The sequence below is a fragment of the Rhinolophus hipposideros genome (assembly GCF_964194185.1).
Source record: "Rhinolophus hipposideros genome assembly, chromosome: 1".
Classification (NCBI taxonomy): domain Eukaryota; kingdom Metazoa; phylum Chordata; class Mammalia; order Chiroptera; family Rhinolophidae; genus Rhinolophus; species Rhinolophus hipposideros.
The window spans coordinates 95,242,807-95,258,461 of record NC_138047.1 but is presented as its reverse complement, the minus strand read 5'-3'; the positions used below and the strand labels follow the sequence as shown (position 1 = coordinate 95,258,461).

The window sequence follows — 15,655 nt, the reverse complement described above, 5'->3', positions numbered from 1 at the left end:
AAAATACCAATTTTAAAGGAGACTTTGTCCTGTATCCTTTATTATAAATGTTACACAGACAAAGGCAGAAACCAAAAATCAATTTTTAATATATTTCTTCCAACCACAGGGCATGAGAAACATTAACGGTTTTTGCATCTACATGGTTACAATTATTAGCTTTGCCTTTCTAACGCAGTGCTCATAAAGTATGCTCGGCTTAGGTTTTGGGGGAGGGGGTGCTATGCTTAAGGATTTTGGGGAGGAAAGTTAATAAGCAATAATCTAGGATCTTGAGAGTCATGCTATTACCTGCTTCCCCCATCCAGCATTCTGATATTTACATGATCACTTACACGGAAGCCGCAGAACAACTTAAAACTTAATGATCCCAATTCACAACCCTGCAGGGGGGACAAGAAGCTGCTGTAAACCCATCGAGGGATGTTGCCATGGGTCCTTGCTATACAGGCAGGGAAAATAACCACTCTGATGGTTTTGTTTCACCTCTATTCAGATAGACTCACATGTGCTTTGTACCTCGTCACATCTGTGTCCCTGAGAACAGGGGTAGTGGACATCACCTCTCCCATCTACTCATTGTGCCTGAGCTCTCTGGAGAACCAGCTCTCTCCCTATGGGTGGTCTTATTGGAACTGTCCATCAGGATCCATGGCTCTCCCCTCAGCCTCTGCGGGTAAGCCCAGGCATAGACCTATTGAAAAGGCAGCTTTATCATTCCTAGTGTCTAGAGCATCAGCAGCACTGGGGAACACTACTTTGCTGAAACCTGGTTCTGCAGGTTTTCCTCCCACTTGCTTAGCTGCTCCATAGCCTTTCTTCTCTGTTGTGATTAATTTAGCCAGTGTCACTTCCTGTGGCTGGAATTCAAACTACCAGCCAGTAGAAAAGGGGAGATAAGCTGCTTGATCTTTACTTTCCTCCAAACTCAGATCCAGGGATGCCATTTATCTGCTGGAATATCTTCAGGCGCTCCCCCTTCTCTGTGGTTTAAGATCCTCTATCCTATCTGTAGGACATTCAAGGCCCTTATCAGCTGGTCAGACCCTGTCTATGCACTTCCCACTATCAGGAATTCACTGCTGGAGTGAATTCACTTTCCTTGCTTAACACTCTTTTCTGAGCATACACAGGTTCTCTTGGTCATTCCACTTAACAAAGCTCCCAATCTTTATCAGTACTGATTCCTAGTTGAAAACAACAGAAGCCATTTGTGCCAGTTTAAGCTGATTTTATATATATATATAAATATCTCAAAGGATGTAAAGTACTTCCCAGAAACACCAAGAGCATCAGGCCTCTGGCTAAGCAACCAAGAAAGAACAATGCTCAAATAGCGTGTTTCCCCGAAAATAAGACCTAGCCGGACAATCAGCTCTAATGTGTCTTTTGGAGCAAAAATTAATATAAGACCAGTCTTATTTTACTATAGTATAAGACTGGGTCTCATAATAATATAATAGAATATAAGACCGGGTCATATTAATTTTTGCTCCAAAAGACGCATTAGAGCTGATTGTCCGGCTAGGTCTTATTTTCGGGGAAACAGGGTAGCATTCGATTCCCACTCAGTGAGACCCAAGACCTTTGAGGCAGGCCACATATTTCCTATTACCCAGGACAGAGGCTGGCATGGGACGCTTCCCCTGCAACCTCTGATAGTAGGCTCCGAGTAGAGCTACTCCTTCCCATAATTTGTTTCCAGACTGAAATCCCATGGGGGTATAGAACTTAGATCACAGGGCTGCTCTCTAGATCAAAGAACCCAGGAAACAAGTTCCTGTCTTCTGCCTTCAGAGAGGCACAAGTGCAAATGGTGCCAGATGACCATGAACTTGACAAATATCCACTAGACTAGCCCTTATAGCCCTACCTTTTCCATAAGACTTTCTTCAAGCTTTCTAGTAGGTAATGCTCTCCCTTGTCTCTAAATTCCTTTTAACTTCTACATCTACATCTCAAATGTTCAACTTGATTAACAGATCTAAAACACATTATGATTTCCAAAGCATTTCCATTCATGTCTTCTCTTTTGATCTTTCCAACAGTCTGTCAGTTGGGTATCCCTAGTGGGCCCCTGCTACAGACGAAGTAGTGAAGTTGGTGAAGATGAGTAACTGCCACTCTTCCTACTTAAAACATACTCTACACATTATTCTCGGAAATACACCATGAAGGCAGCAGTCACAACCACTGTTCCTTGGGTGTTCGTTTTCTCAAATTGCTGGCCTCATACCTAGAGAAACATAAACAACTTTACATGTGTGCTCTTCACTTTTGAACTTACAGGACAAAGTTAACAACACACCAACCACGGGATATCACATTTCCAAGGTAGAGGAAGAAGAAATGTTTCAAGAACACTATTGCCATAGAAATTCCCCCTCTAAGTCTCTTCAAGCCACTCGAGCCAATTGGGCAGCTTGAGGGAAATTAGGTATGGGCTAGAAAAGGAGAATTTCTGGAAAAAGGGATCAGTATCATCTATCGAAGAGAAGGGGTCAGGAGGAAGAAGGGAGTTTCAGAGTGCAGAAAGAGAGAGAATATTTCCAAACCCTTCAAAGGGAAGGCAATAACAAGAAACCAAGGACCTGAATGCAAGAACACCATTTTTAAGCTCTGCAATTTCTCCACGTGTATACTTTTTAAAAACATGATGATGATGATGATGTTTGGTTTTGGTTTTGCTTTGTTTTGCATTGTTCCATTTTGCTTTGGTTTATTTGATCACAAAGTGATCCGCAGTGGTCCTTTTCTTTGAGGCCACAAGGAACGGGAAAGCGAAGGAGATGCAGGTCTTCCTGGGAAGAGAAAGCTTGGGGATGGGATTAGGGCGACTAAATTAAAGAAAATAAAAGTCGAAGTGGTTGTGCAATAAGTGGGCCCTGAGGCAAGAAAGAAAACATAAGCCCAAGGTAGAGGCCCAGAATTAACCAAACAGCAAGATGTTTAGACTTAGACACAGTGAGAAAATGATGACTGTTCATCTCATTTCTCCTCAAACACTGAAAGTACACCCACCCACCCCTCACACCCATAAGCAAAGGATGTTTCTAAGAACATCCTCAGAAGGTGCCCTCTCCCCTACTATGGACTTTTACATTAGTAAGGAGACAGATTTACTGCAGTAACAAAGATCGTCAAAATCACAGTGGATGAAACAAGATAAGGGTTTGTTTCACAGAGAATTTCAAATAACAGGCCGTCCTAGGCTGAAATGCTGGGCACTGAGGTACTCAGCCTGAATGCTAGGTACTCAACCATCCTCAACACACTTCTTTCAACTTGCCATCTAGAGACCGGCTCCAGCTCCTGCCATTGCGACAGCATCCCAGCCAGTGGGAAGAGGAATGAGACAATGTAATAGGCATGCTCCTTCCATTTATGGGTTGGGCCTGGAGATTGAAAAGATCATGCTCACACATATCACATTGACTCATTGACTAGAACTGTCACAGGACCATGTCCCGATCCAAGAAAGGCAAGGATATGCAGTCTGTAACTGGACAGCTGAGAGCTCAGCTAGAACTCACAGGGGCCATACTAAAGCAAGAAAGAAACGATAGACGTTGAGCGACAACCAATTGTGTTTGCCAAAAAGACTAAAAATAAAATAAAAAGACCTAGAATAAAATCCTTGCACTATCATTGACCAGATGCTTAACCTTAAACAAGTTACTTACCCTACGTAAGTTTTAGCTTTCTCATTTCTAAAGGGGGATAAAAACTCTCACTATATAGAAGACTTGTAAAGATTCACTGGGATAATGCAAATAAAGTAATTGACCCATGGAATTGGAAGTTGAAAAATGACGATTATTAGTGTTTTATTGTTATTATTTTTAACAGGGGTTGTCAAACTATAGCCTGAGGGTCAAATCCGGCCCACCATCTGTTTTTGTAAATAAAGTTTTTTTGGAGCACTGCCCATTAGTTTACATATTGTCTGCGGTCGCTTTCACACTACAGTGGAAGAGTTGAAATAGAAACCATATGGCCTGCAATGCCTAAAATATTTACTCTCTAGTCCTTTTAAGAAAATAACTTGCCAACACCTGATATACAAAGTAGAACAAATCCTTCTTTTGCCGAGTCACATATGTTCTGTTTCCTCAGTTGCAAATAAGTCATGATACTACTTCATAGCATTATTGTAAAAACTACAAGAAAGAAATTATGTAAAGCACCTAGCAAAGAGCCAAGCACATAGTAAACACTCTATATAACATTTAGTCCTATTTTATTTTCCCTGATGTATGGTGACCATTGGTCCTACAAGAAGACTACTAAATGGATACAAGACATCATGAGACGAAATCAAATCTCTCCCTCTGATGTACTCATGTATTGAGCTCAGATGCACAGCCTTTAAAACTTTGGCACAACCACCCAGGGCAGCAATACCACATGCTAGCTATGCCAGGGATAGCTGTGTATACCCTTGATGATTATCTGAAGTGCCAATAGGAAAAACATCATAAGCATATACAGAAAGAAGTTCTTACCTAAACGTGGCCAATATACATATAAAGCTTTGAATGGGGAGATGGAAAATGCAAGCCAAGTATTTTTAGAAATACAGAATGCAGAAGAAAATGAAACAATGCTAGGCCTATAGAAATATTTATCAAACGCAAAAACAGAAAGAAGAAAGGGAAGGAGGGAGAGAGAGAGGAAGATAAGGAAGGTGGGAAGGAGGGAGGGAGGTTTTAATGTCTTCCCAATGTTCTTACAATAAAGAAGATTCTTAACTGGCCTATCCTAGCTCCCTCCTGGCTCATCACATACCACCAGTCCCTCTCGTCTTCTGCTTTCCAACCATACGGCTCTTCTTGAAGTTTCTTAAAATTGTCCATATCCTCCTTCCTTCATCAGAATGTTTGTGCATCATGTTCTATCTGGCTAAAAGAGTATTATTTTACCTTTTTTGACTGTACATTTCTATTAGTAAAAATATTTTAACATCCACTCAAATGCATGTATAATTAGTCATTCACAAATTATACATACATATATGTATGTATGCAAATAAAAATATGTATATATACATATACAAATTATATATGTATGCTCTTCTCTAAAAATGCCAAAAGTGAAAATTTAAAGGCTAGATAAAAAGTTATTACAAAGCTAATTTTTGATATTTTCCCCACACGCTCTGGACAAGCACACTTGAATTTCTCTCCCCAGCTTCTGCCCACTCGTTGGCACTTTAGGTCTCATCTCCAAGGTCACCTCCTCAGAGAACCCTTCTCACCATGACAGTACTGTTCTTTGGTCTTATAATTCTTTTTGCTTCTCTTTCATGGTACTTACCACATTTTAAACTACATGCTCATTGGTAGTGATGCATTGAATGTCTTTCTCCCTGCCAACTCGACCCCATCACCAATTTTAATGGCTATTCAAATGTCTATTCTAGCCTCTTGTGAGAGTAGAGATTGTATCTGTTTTACTCACCTGGGTGTCCTCATCATTTGTGCTTTGACACAAATGTAGGTCTTACCAAATATTGATTAAATGAATACATAAAACTATTCTATAAATGAAATGGATGCTTTAAAAAAAAAAAACCTTAGAAAGGATACATTTCGAAAATAAGTAACATCTTATCGAGAAGGTAGTTGATGAGATACAGCCGGGTGAACAATCACATTATCACTTCTCAGGGGCATTTTCATTTTTTAAAAAGCCTTTTCTATCTGTAATCATATGAGATTCACCTAACACCTGTTCAAATAGAAGAGGTCAGGGATTTTTATCCCCATTCTACAGATGAGGGAACTGAAACTCAGAGAATTAGAACGACTTTCCTAAAGCCATCCAGCTAGTTGGTAGCAGAAGATCTCGAACCCTAGTGTCCCGACCCCCAGTTCACACTGACCACTATCAGGCAGGATGTGGTAAACAAACCCACGTAGTGGGAAATTCTTGACTCCTGGGAGAAGATAAGAATTAGGGCTGTCAAAAGAACCCAATATATGCAATACCATTTAACACTGACAAACATTTCAGAGAGGCCAGAAGACAGAAATAGAAACAATTAACGCCCAGGGAAGTAAAACAGAAACATTACGAGGCTATGGCAAGAGTTTGGAGGACGGAAACTGAGATGAGTTACTAGTATACTAACAGACTTCAAGTCCATCCGTGTTTATTGTAAGGCGGGTGGGTAGCCAGCTGCTCTTCAGCTCCAAAGACTACCAAACCAATAGGAAAGAGTTTTAAATTGTATGAGGACGCACTCTCCATTCACTACATAGATGATTAGGTGAGCCTAACGGTTCTTAGACTGTAGAATTCACTTCCGGTATGATATCTAATTCCCTGATGGTGACGAGTGGGAAGGCTCACCTAACAGAGTATCTGTTTTGATGGAAAGTCAATGGAAGAGGCAAGTTGTGTTAGTTCCTGCTGACCAGCTCCGTTCAGTGTTCAGAGGGGACTGTTATGCACAAAGTCGGAAAGTCTAGGAAAATTAGATACATTCCCATAATTTTTCCAGATGACCAGTCCTGAACTGCAGACATTGATGCTTAGTATTTTTAGAAAAATTATTTCGGTTAAAGAAACAGGTAGGAAGCAGAGGTAAGTGCATATCTGGTAAGTATGGTGACTTTGACCAAATACTCGTCTCAGTAGAAGGTGTTTTCAAATTTGAGCATGATTTTTTAAAAATATAAATATAAAACCACACAAAAATCAAAATTGTCAAAGGATTACAGAGAGCATACGAGAAGTTTAGATGTTTCTAAACTCAAGTTAATGAGCAACAACAAAAAATAGAATGGCTCTTATTGGGACTATTTCTCATGAAAGCCAGTCATGCCAAAAGCATGTTATATATCACATCTCAATAAATTTTTAATGGGGAAATGATGGTAGAAAATGGTAAACTAACTTGAAATATTGGTCAAGAAATCAGACAGAATACCTGCCCTTCCAACCTCAGTTCTGAAACTAAACCCTAAGTAAACAACAAAGTTCCCAACCATATGACTTTGGACAACGACCTTTCATCTCCGTTTCCTTGTCTGTAGAATGAAAAGACTTGATTTGGCCCTGCCCAAGGCCCTTGCCAGTTCTAAAACAACCTGCCTCGGATTTTAAATCTCTGATGAGTTATTAAAGGTAAACTTTGTATCGAGGGCCTCCTCTATATCAATCTGAAAATTAGAGAATTTCTAGTTTTCAGAAAACCTTTGGAAGGTAAAGTGTTCACTGGAATGCATCTCATATTAATTAAAATGTTGTAAGGCAGAGTTAAAAGGTCTAAAATATTTACCTATATTTAATAGAGATTAACTAGGGAAACAGAAAGAAAGATTTTACCTTACTTTGTGGTGCACAGCATTCTTCATCAATTAAACTTAAATGGAATGACATTTTGACTCAGGTTCTCAAATTAAAATGATTTGTATATGACTCCAGGTTATATTCAGTTAAAAGTAATAGTTAATAAGACTACTTGCAAGAGTAACGGGGGAGTATTTACCAAGTGAACACAGTTCTAAATGGCTTCTCAACAAGCTCAGAGCAATCGAATTTCTCCTCAGGAGGGAGGGGTAATTCTTACCGGAAAAGTCTACAGAAGCCTTGACTCCATTAGGCACTTGATAATCATAATCTCATTTTGTTGTTTCAATCGCACAATAACAGTTGGTAGTATCATCTGTATTTTATGATGAAATTGAGTCTGAGAAAAGTCAAACTGTCTTGTGTCACATAACCCAGTATCCAGAAAACACAAAATTCAAAATACTCTCTCCCCTACACACTATCATGTCTCTAGAGTATATTGGTAAACAATGAAGCGTTATTGACCCTCCATGTTAAATAAATGTCATGTTCAGAGAGGAAATCAAAAAGAAATACACAAAATATATATCAAACACCAAGAATATTATTGCTGTTTTTCATCTTCAAATTCGCCTATAACTTAGTAATTACAGGTTGTCAAAGAGCATTTTATTAGTGATTCTAATCACTACCAAGAAGAACACAGAACCTCAACTTTGAGGGAAAAGTAAACCTCAAAGGAATCCAGAGCTACTGTCAACCCTAAAGTCCCATCACACTTCTTACAGCAAGCATTGTGGATATTTGATGATGCAAAAAGAATCTACCTTGTGGTAGCCCACGTGGCAGAAATATCAAACCAAAGACACAGAATCACAAACTCACTTGCTGAAAGCACTCTTAAGACTATCGAGTTTGTCCACCTTCTTCCCTTTGAGGCAGGTCTGTGTTTGAGCCATGGGTAACACACCCGTGATACCCTCCAAATCTAAAAGACTGCAGAAAGTGGTTTCATTGTAGTAGGATTTCTTCCACCACAGCCTCTAACCTTTGCCTGCTTATTAACATTCGTTCCTCACCATTCTGCCTTCCCAAGTACTACGCTGCAGGCTTCTAAAACTACATTGGATTCCATAAGCCCGTCATTCTATCCTTGCCTCTGAGACTTAGCAGGTACTGTCCACTCAGCCTCTGCCACCCTATGATCCTCTCCCACTACCCACGTGACTCTCTTCATTTAGGTGTCAGTGTGTCACTGCTTCCTGGAAGCCTTTGCCTAATCCCCACCTCACCCACCATGCCGAGAGTAGCCCCTCCTGTGTGTTTCCAGAATATCTCATCTCCTCTGTGAGCTCACACATACACTACTAAGTTATAATCACCCGTTCCTTGTCTGATTCCCCCACTCAACAATACACCCCTTGGGAGTAAAGCCTTAGTTTGTTGACCATCATATCTATAGCTTTCAGCTCCATACTCGTATATTGTACATTATCTATAAATACATGTTAAATGAAAGAGAATGAATAACTGTGATGTTCAATATTGTTAGAAACGCCCAAATGCAAAAGCTATCCTCAAACAGACAAACCTTTGAAAGACAAGTTTGTTAGAAATTGAGTGCACTGACGATTAATAACTTTTCTTGCTCTCTTAAAAATTTAGAATAGTTATGTTTTATATTACTAGAAATTATTGCAATAGAATATATGCATTTACTGCTTTTTATAGAGAAAGTTATGTAAACTATGTCTATATGAATATGTATGTACAGACATATTCCACATATATTTATGCATAATAGATATTATATATAAAATACATAAGCGCTTTTTAACCATAAAAATAATTTGTACCATAACTTTCTGTGTGTGTGTGTGTGTGTGTGTGTGTGTGTGTATAAAATAGCATACTAATTCTTTGACCTCTAGGGAACAAATCTTACATTTGAACATTTTCTGATATAGAAACCATTACGTAAAAAAGCAAGGTTGGAAAGGTTCACATCAAGTATATATTTATCAAAGTGTTTCGAATGTCCTCATCATTACAAGATCTAATACCTTCTAAACGTCCAGATTAATGGCTTTAGAATTTGGGGTGGAGTTTTCTTTTAATAATGCACATTTCAATCCTCGGTTAACAAGAGGTCATGTCAATAATTAATGGTTTCTGTAGCAGTTTCACAGTGTATTGCTTCCTTGACAGATTTTTTAAATGTATGCTTTGTCTTCATAACTAAGTGCAAGTGGGTGAGGGAATAGGACAGTGTGGCATGAGGCATGTGGACTTTACATTTTTAACTTGTGCTCTAAAGTGTTCTTATGTATTATCCCATTTGACAGGCACAACAATCCTGCAAAGAAACGGGGGTGGAAGGAGAAGAGACAGGTAAGAAAGGTGGAAGACACTATTCTATATGTTTTATAAAACTTGTAGAAACCAAAATGTAGAAAAGTTATAGAATTTATCTAAGAACACAATCTCCAAGAGAATAAGGACATTGTCAGCTTTTTTTCATTGCTTGCTTTACCCCTAGCATGCTAGTTGCTCAATATTTAGTGCATTAAACAATGAATGAATAAATGAATGATAAACCTTTCTGCAAAAATAGGACTTGAACGCTGAGTTCCTGACTCTCAATCTCATGAACATCCTAATATAAGACATCTTTTGTTTTCAGACTATTCCTTGATGAAATCAAAAAGTGATTTAAAGGAAAATAATGACACATATTAAAAACTGACAGTTAACAAGTTTTATCCTTACACCAAAAGGCAAAAAGACTTTTCAATTAGCTTCCTTATATAATCTGTCTCTATTATTATCTATCATATATATAATATAACATATATTACATATATGATAGATAATAAAAACAAAAAAGTATTGAGTCTCTTTTTCGATAATTTACTGTGTACCTTGAACGCACAGAGTAACAATACCAATAATAGTAAATTATGTTACATGAGCATCGCATTCAGTAGTATCACACCCTAGACTGTAGTAAGCAGAACTAATACACATTAGGATAGAACATTTTCCTACAGTAATTACTAAGATACTGCATTATCCATAAGAAAACTGCCACAGGCTTTCAAGAAACATAAGGAACAACATCCATCTCCTGTTTCCTGCCGTCAGACCTCTGCTGGTCTCTCCGAAGAGTAAGTTCTTACTGAGAACCACATTCGGCATTTCCTGATCACTGGAGAATTGAGTTACTGCACTCAGCTCCAGCTCGGAGGTGGAGTCAGCTGTACACACCTGCAGGGCTTCTGCAGGCATCACTGACTCACAGCTGATCCACAGAAAGGCAATAGCACCGAAGACACAGACACAAATTTTAATCAATTCCTTTAATTGGGGGGAATAAAGCACGACCACCTGACAAAGTAAAAATCAAGTCAAGTAGGAGAGGGTAAGAAGCATCACCATCTGATACAAAAATGTACATCTGTTGCTAAAGCTGCTCCCCAAAATGCTAAATAAAAGTATCTAACCATCTCACCGGGTGCAATCAAAGCATCCTTATGAGTAGGAGGCTTGTTTAAATTTAGTTTTCACGTACCCATCTAAAATGAGAAATAAAGAGCTCTCCAGAATCATATTGTTGACCAGGAGAAACGGTCCTTCCCAAGCTCAATCCCCAAAGGTGGGTCACAAAGCATAGGGTCATTCCACTTTGTGGAAATGACGGCCATTCCCCCAGAGACCCAATAAAAGTGATGGGCAGGCAGATGGCTTGGTTATTTTGATGAGTAGGGATGTTAGACTACAATGAAAGTGCTGTGAAATTAGGAACTATGTCTTCTCTACTTTTGTGACCCCCCAGTGCCAAGCACAATGCTGCTCAATAAATATCTGTTGAATGAATCAAACAACTGATTAATCTACAAGTAACAAAAATTAATAGGTAAGAGGAACATCTGACCCTGAGAAAGTACTCAGACAAACACAGGCTCTGCTGCTTTCTCCTCATGCCTGGGGGCTACTCCATTCACATCCCATCTAGGGAGCATTTCCACAGAGAGCTTCAAAGAGAGTACAAAAGGGGAAACAAGGTGTCGGAGGCAGTGACCTAATGAGCCTCGTGTGGGTCAAATCCAGCGCTGGGTAAAATCCATAGCGGAGTGTACATCGTCTATGTATACGCCCCAACAACCCTGCAAAGTCATTTGTAAGAGTTCCGTTTGACCAATGAGAAAACTGAGACTGGGACAGCTTAAATCAGTTGCTCAACACTTTCCACTAACTAGAGGCAGAGCAGAAATGTGAATACAAGCTTCTGAAACCATCATCACGTTCTCACCTCTATGCCCCTGGCATTTCAGCAGCTACACTAAAAAATTAACATGGAAGAAAGGTCAAAAGCCAAGAAACAAAGAAAAAGGAATGGGGGGAAAAAGAGAAGAAAAAAAAAAGCCAGAAATCCTAGTGGAGGAATGCTACAATATTGGAGTACAAAATCATTGGTGCTGAGTTTCCCTGAATCTAGCAAGTTTGTGCCATCCCATAGTAGGGCAAGATCTCAGTGCAATAGAATAAGACGTTTTCCAGCCACTGCATTTTGGAAGGAATTTACCATGGTATTCTTTTCATAACATGCAATGAACAATATGATAAATAATTCTTGCCTCAACTGTCACTTGGTGATTTTTTTCCCCTCCTTACAAGTCCTTAGGAAGGGAAGTTTCGATCATATTTCCTTGTGCCTGTCATGTGGAAATGAGAACTCTCTTAGAGAACTCTCCATTTACGCTATTGTGTTACTACAGAAGGCAGGAGTGCACCTGATTGTATTACTATTAAAATTAGGATTATCATCAAATAATACTATTACTATTATGTTCTATTCTTATTGTGTGCCAGGCATTGTTCTAAGCACTGCATACATTATTATTTCATTTAATTCACATATCAACCCTATAAAATAGGTATTACATGTCTCCATTTAAAACAAAAATCGGGAAACTGGGAATCCAAGAGGTTACATAACTTTCTTACCAAGTTTGCACCCGGAAATCAGCAGAGTTGGGGGTTGAACTCAAGTGGGTTTGACACCAGGACCCAACTCCTTAACCACTGCTAAATGGAAGATACCTGGCTTTGCAAATGTGAATCATACTTTTGACAAGCTACATGTTCCCATTTTAAAAGAGTGATTGAAAGGCTCGATATAGCCCATTAATTTTATACCCACTGTATCAAAATCTCTTCAATTCCCTTTGCAGCTTTTCTGCTTCCATTTTAAACTGTTCTTCCCTCCACTGTTCTTGTCTTCTATGTGGACACATCAGAATAAAGTCTGGAGGTTCCTTCTAGCCAGTCTTTCAACATTTAAAGAGCCAATAAAAGCACACCCTCTATTTCAATTAAACAATATTCAATTCACATAGCACTTTCTTTCGGAAAAATTCAAAGAGCCTTAGGTGCTTTTAATTAGATTCTCTTGGTACCTAAATCATTGCTTAAGTTTAATTGTGTACCCTTTAGAAGACAAATTTGCCTCATCCACTAATCCTAGAATCTGAAGGGAATTGGCCGTACTCTGCCTTCCCTTAAAAAACAAGGGCTACAAAAACAAAGAAATAAACAAACAAAGCATAACAAAACCAAAGGGCAAGCTGTGTACACAGCAATAAATCAACAATTATGGACAAGTTATACTCTCTAGAAGCTATCAGAGAAACGATGATATTTAACAATTGGGTCCACCCTATGTGCCAGCTAGCTCACCAAGTGCCTCACACAGATTATTTATTCCTTCAACACTGAATCACGTCAGACGCCAACTCACTGCAAAAGGAGGCAATTTAACCCCTGCAATGTACAGAAAACATAAAAAAATGGGAACAAAGGAGACAGTCCCCCGGACCAAGAGAGCAGGCATAAAACACCGACAGTCAGAAAAGTTTTGCCAAGTTCCTCCATGAAGAAGTGGTACTCAAGAAATAAATTCACCTTTGCAGTAGTGTATTTAAAATTACTATTGTTCTCTCCCTATTTTAGCTGCTTATATAATCTGTTCATAGTTTACCTGACTATGAGCCGGGTACTAATGTCATCAGCCCCATTTTAAAGATGTTGAAATGAAGCTTGAAATGGGTAAATAACTTGCCCAAGGACACACAGCTTGTAAGGGCTTGAAAGGGTTTGGACGAAGCTCCCAAGCCTATGCTCATGACTACTAAGGTAAAAAGACTGTCCTGACTGCTTGTTACCTACCTATGTCGTCCCCAGACTATTGCAAAGACAGCAAGCATTTAGAGGATCAAAAGAAGAAAATTAAGTTTTTTTTTCTAAACAGCACAGCAAAGGCATAATAATTTCTTGAATGACTACGATGCCATTCAGTACCCTTAGAGTACTTTTCTCGGTGGCATCTTAGGGGCTTTAAAACAATCCATTGGGCACTTGTTTCTTCCTAAAGAAACTTCAGAATTAAAAAGATTGATATTTGTGTTGGACAATTTCACCTGAGCGTAGAAGTTTCCAGGTAATATGACTGGAGGTAAAATACCCTAGTCCGCTCAGATGCCCAAGCCAAAAGCTAGTCATGAGCTGAGGATTAGAACCTGGACCAGCTCATCTCCAGGCAAACACCCTTCACACTACCACTTGGGCCCTTTGCCCTGTGTCTTGGCTTACACCCATTCTGCCCTTGTCTATGTCATCCTGTGTGGAGGCAGTCACCCATTAAAGCTCCTGAGCAGAGTTAAAATGTTCTGAAGCTCCAGGAGCCCAGGGTTCTTTTGATCCTGCCTGGAAGATTCAACAGAAAGACTTTCAAGTATAGCACTCAGAGAGGACAATAGAATAGGGCTGTTTTGCTTCCTGGGGAGTAAGTCTTCCAGGGGGTAGAAGAGAGAAGTAATCTGTAGAGAAGTCAGTCTTCCCGTTAATGAAAGAGGCTTACCTGATGGAAATCAACATTCGTCCAGATTGGGCAAAGAAGGGGAGAGAGAAAAACACTACTATTAATAAGCGCTGTACCCCTCATTTTCTAGGGACGTAGACTGCAACAGGCACGACGCTACACACATTCCTCATGTCCAATTTAAACCTGACAGTGAACTGCAAGGTCGGTACTAGTAATTTCGTTTTTACAGATGAAGGAAAGGAAAACGAGAGAACTTGAGTAAACCTTTTCCAAGGTCACAAAGATATGACGTGACACTTCCAGGTTTCCACCTCAAGCCTGTCAGATTTCAAAGTCCACATTCCTTCCAGCACACCCCACTGCCTGAAGACCAGGGATTCAGCAGCAATCCAGATGGAAGGACGCCAGAGGTGGAAAGATGCATTAAAAATTTTTTTAAAATACAACTAAAGTAAGAAAGGAAGTTGGTCAGGCTTTGCAAGAAGGGTAGCTACAGAGAAGTCCCACCAGAAATGATCTTTACAAGACTCTACCAAGGAATGGATTTGGTCACTGCATATACATAAAAGGTGACCAACAGAAGCAACAATCAACAGAGCAGGAATGAGACCATCCCAGACTTAAAATGTTTACCAGTTCCTTCCATGAAGGATGGCTAGCCAGAAGGAAACTCACATGTAAAACAGAATGCTTGAAGCTGACTTTGGCCTACCTAGGTTAGCAGTTTCATATAATCTAGTGTGAGTCTAAATCATCGTTTTATAATCAATCTCTTTTTGTGACAAGTTCCAGTTTAAAATCCCCAATGGTATGGATTACATCAACACTTCTCAGGTCTGAGTACAGTGTGTAGAGCAGCAGAGAAACCAAACAAGGATAGTGGGTTCTTGTTGGTCCTACCCACATCCTGACTGCACAGTGGGAAACAAATATGGGAAAGTTGTGTAGATTGACTCCCTGAAAAAGAGAAACACACCCACACTTGGACTTTTCCATCTTGCCACAGGCGTATCTTCCTTGCAAGGGCCATATTTCAGTTTACCATTCCTCTCTGACCTCCAAAATACTCTTTGAAGGACTTGTTAATTATTTGATCATGTCAGTGTCCCTCAGTGGTCCTCAGTGATATGGCAGATAACATTCAAATTTTCTTAGCTCCACACAGAAAGATTTTGTGCTTTTTCTCCATGACTGCCTCCTACCACTACCCAGCAGTACCCAACTGTGGGTACCTCTTCTCATTTTGATTGCAGCTTTTTTTACTTCTTTATTATACACAGGCCTAGAATGCTCACCCCTCTGCATTCTATGCGTCCCTCAAAATTTGGCTAAAGAGTCCCTTCTGTGGGAAAGTGACTTCCCAGGGAAGGAGCCAGTCCTCCCTGGGGCATCACCATGGGCCCACTCTCTCTTTCCTTGTCATTTAATTGCTTATTCCTCTGGTTAACTGTGGGGAGGAAATGAGTCATATTC

General features: G+C 39.6%; 1 protein-coding gene across 4 annotated transcripts in view; it reads right to left on the bottom strand.

The window, feature by feature from the left end:
- PPARGC1A (PPARG coactivator 1 alpha) overlaps positions 1 to 15,655 on the bottom strand; it is a 626,509-nt gene that overhangs the window by 175,691 nt on the left and 435,163 nt on the right. The window lies entirely within an intron of this gene.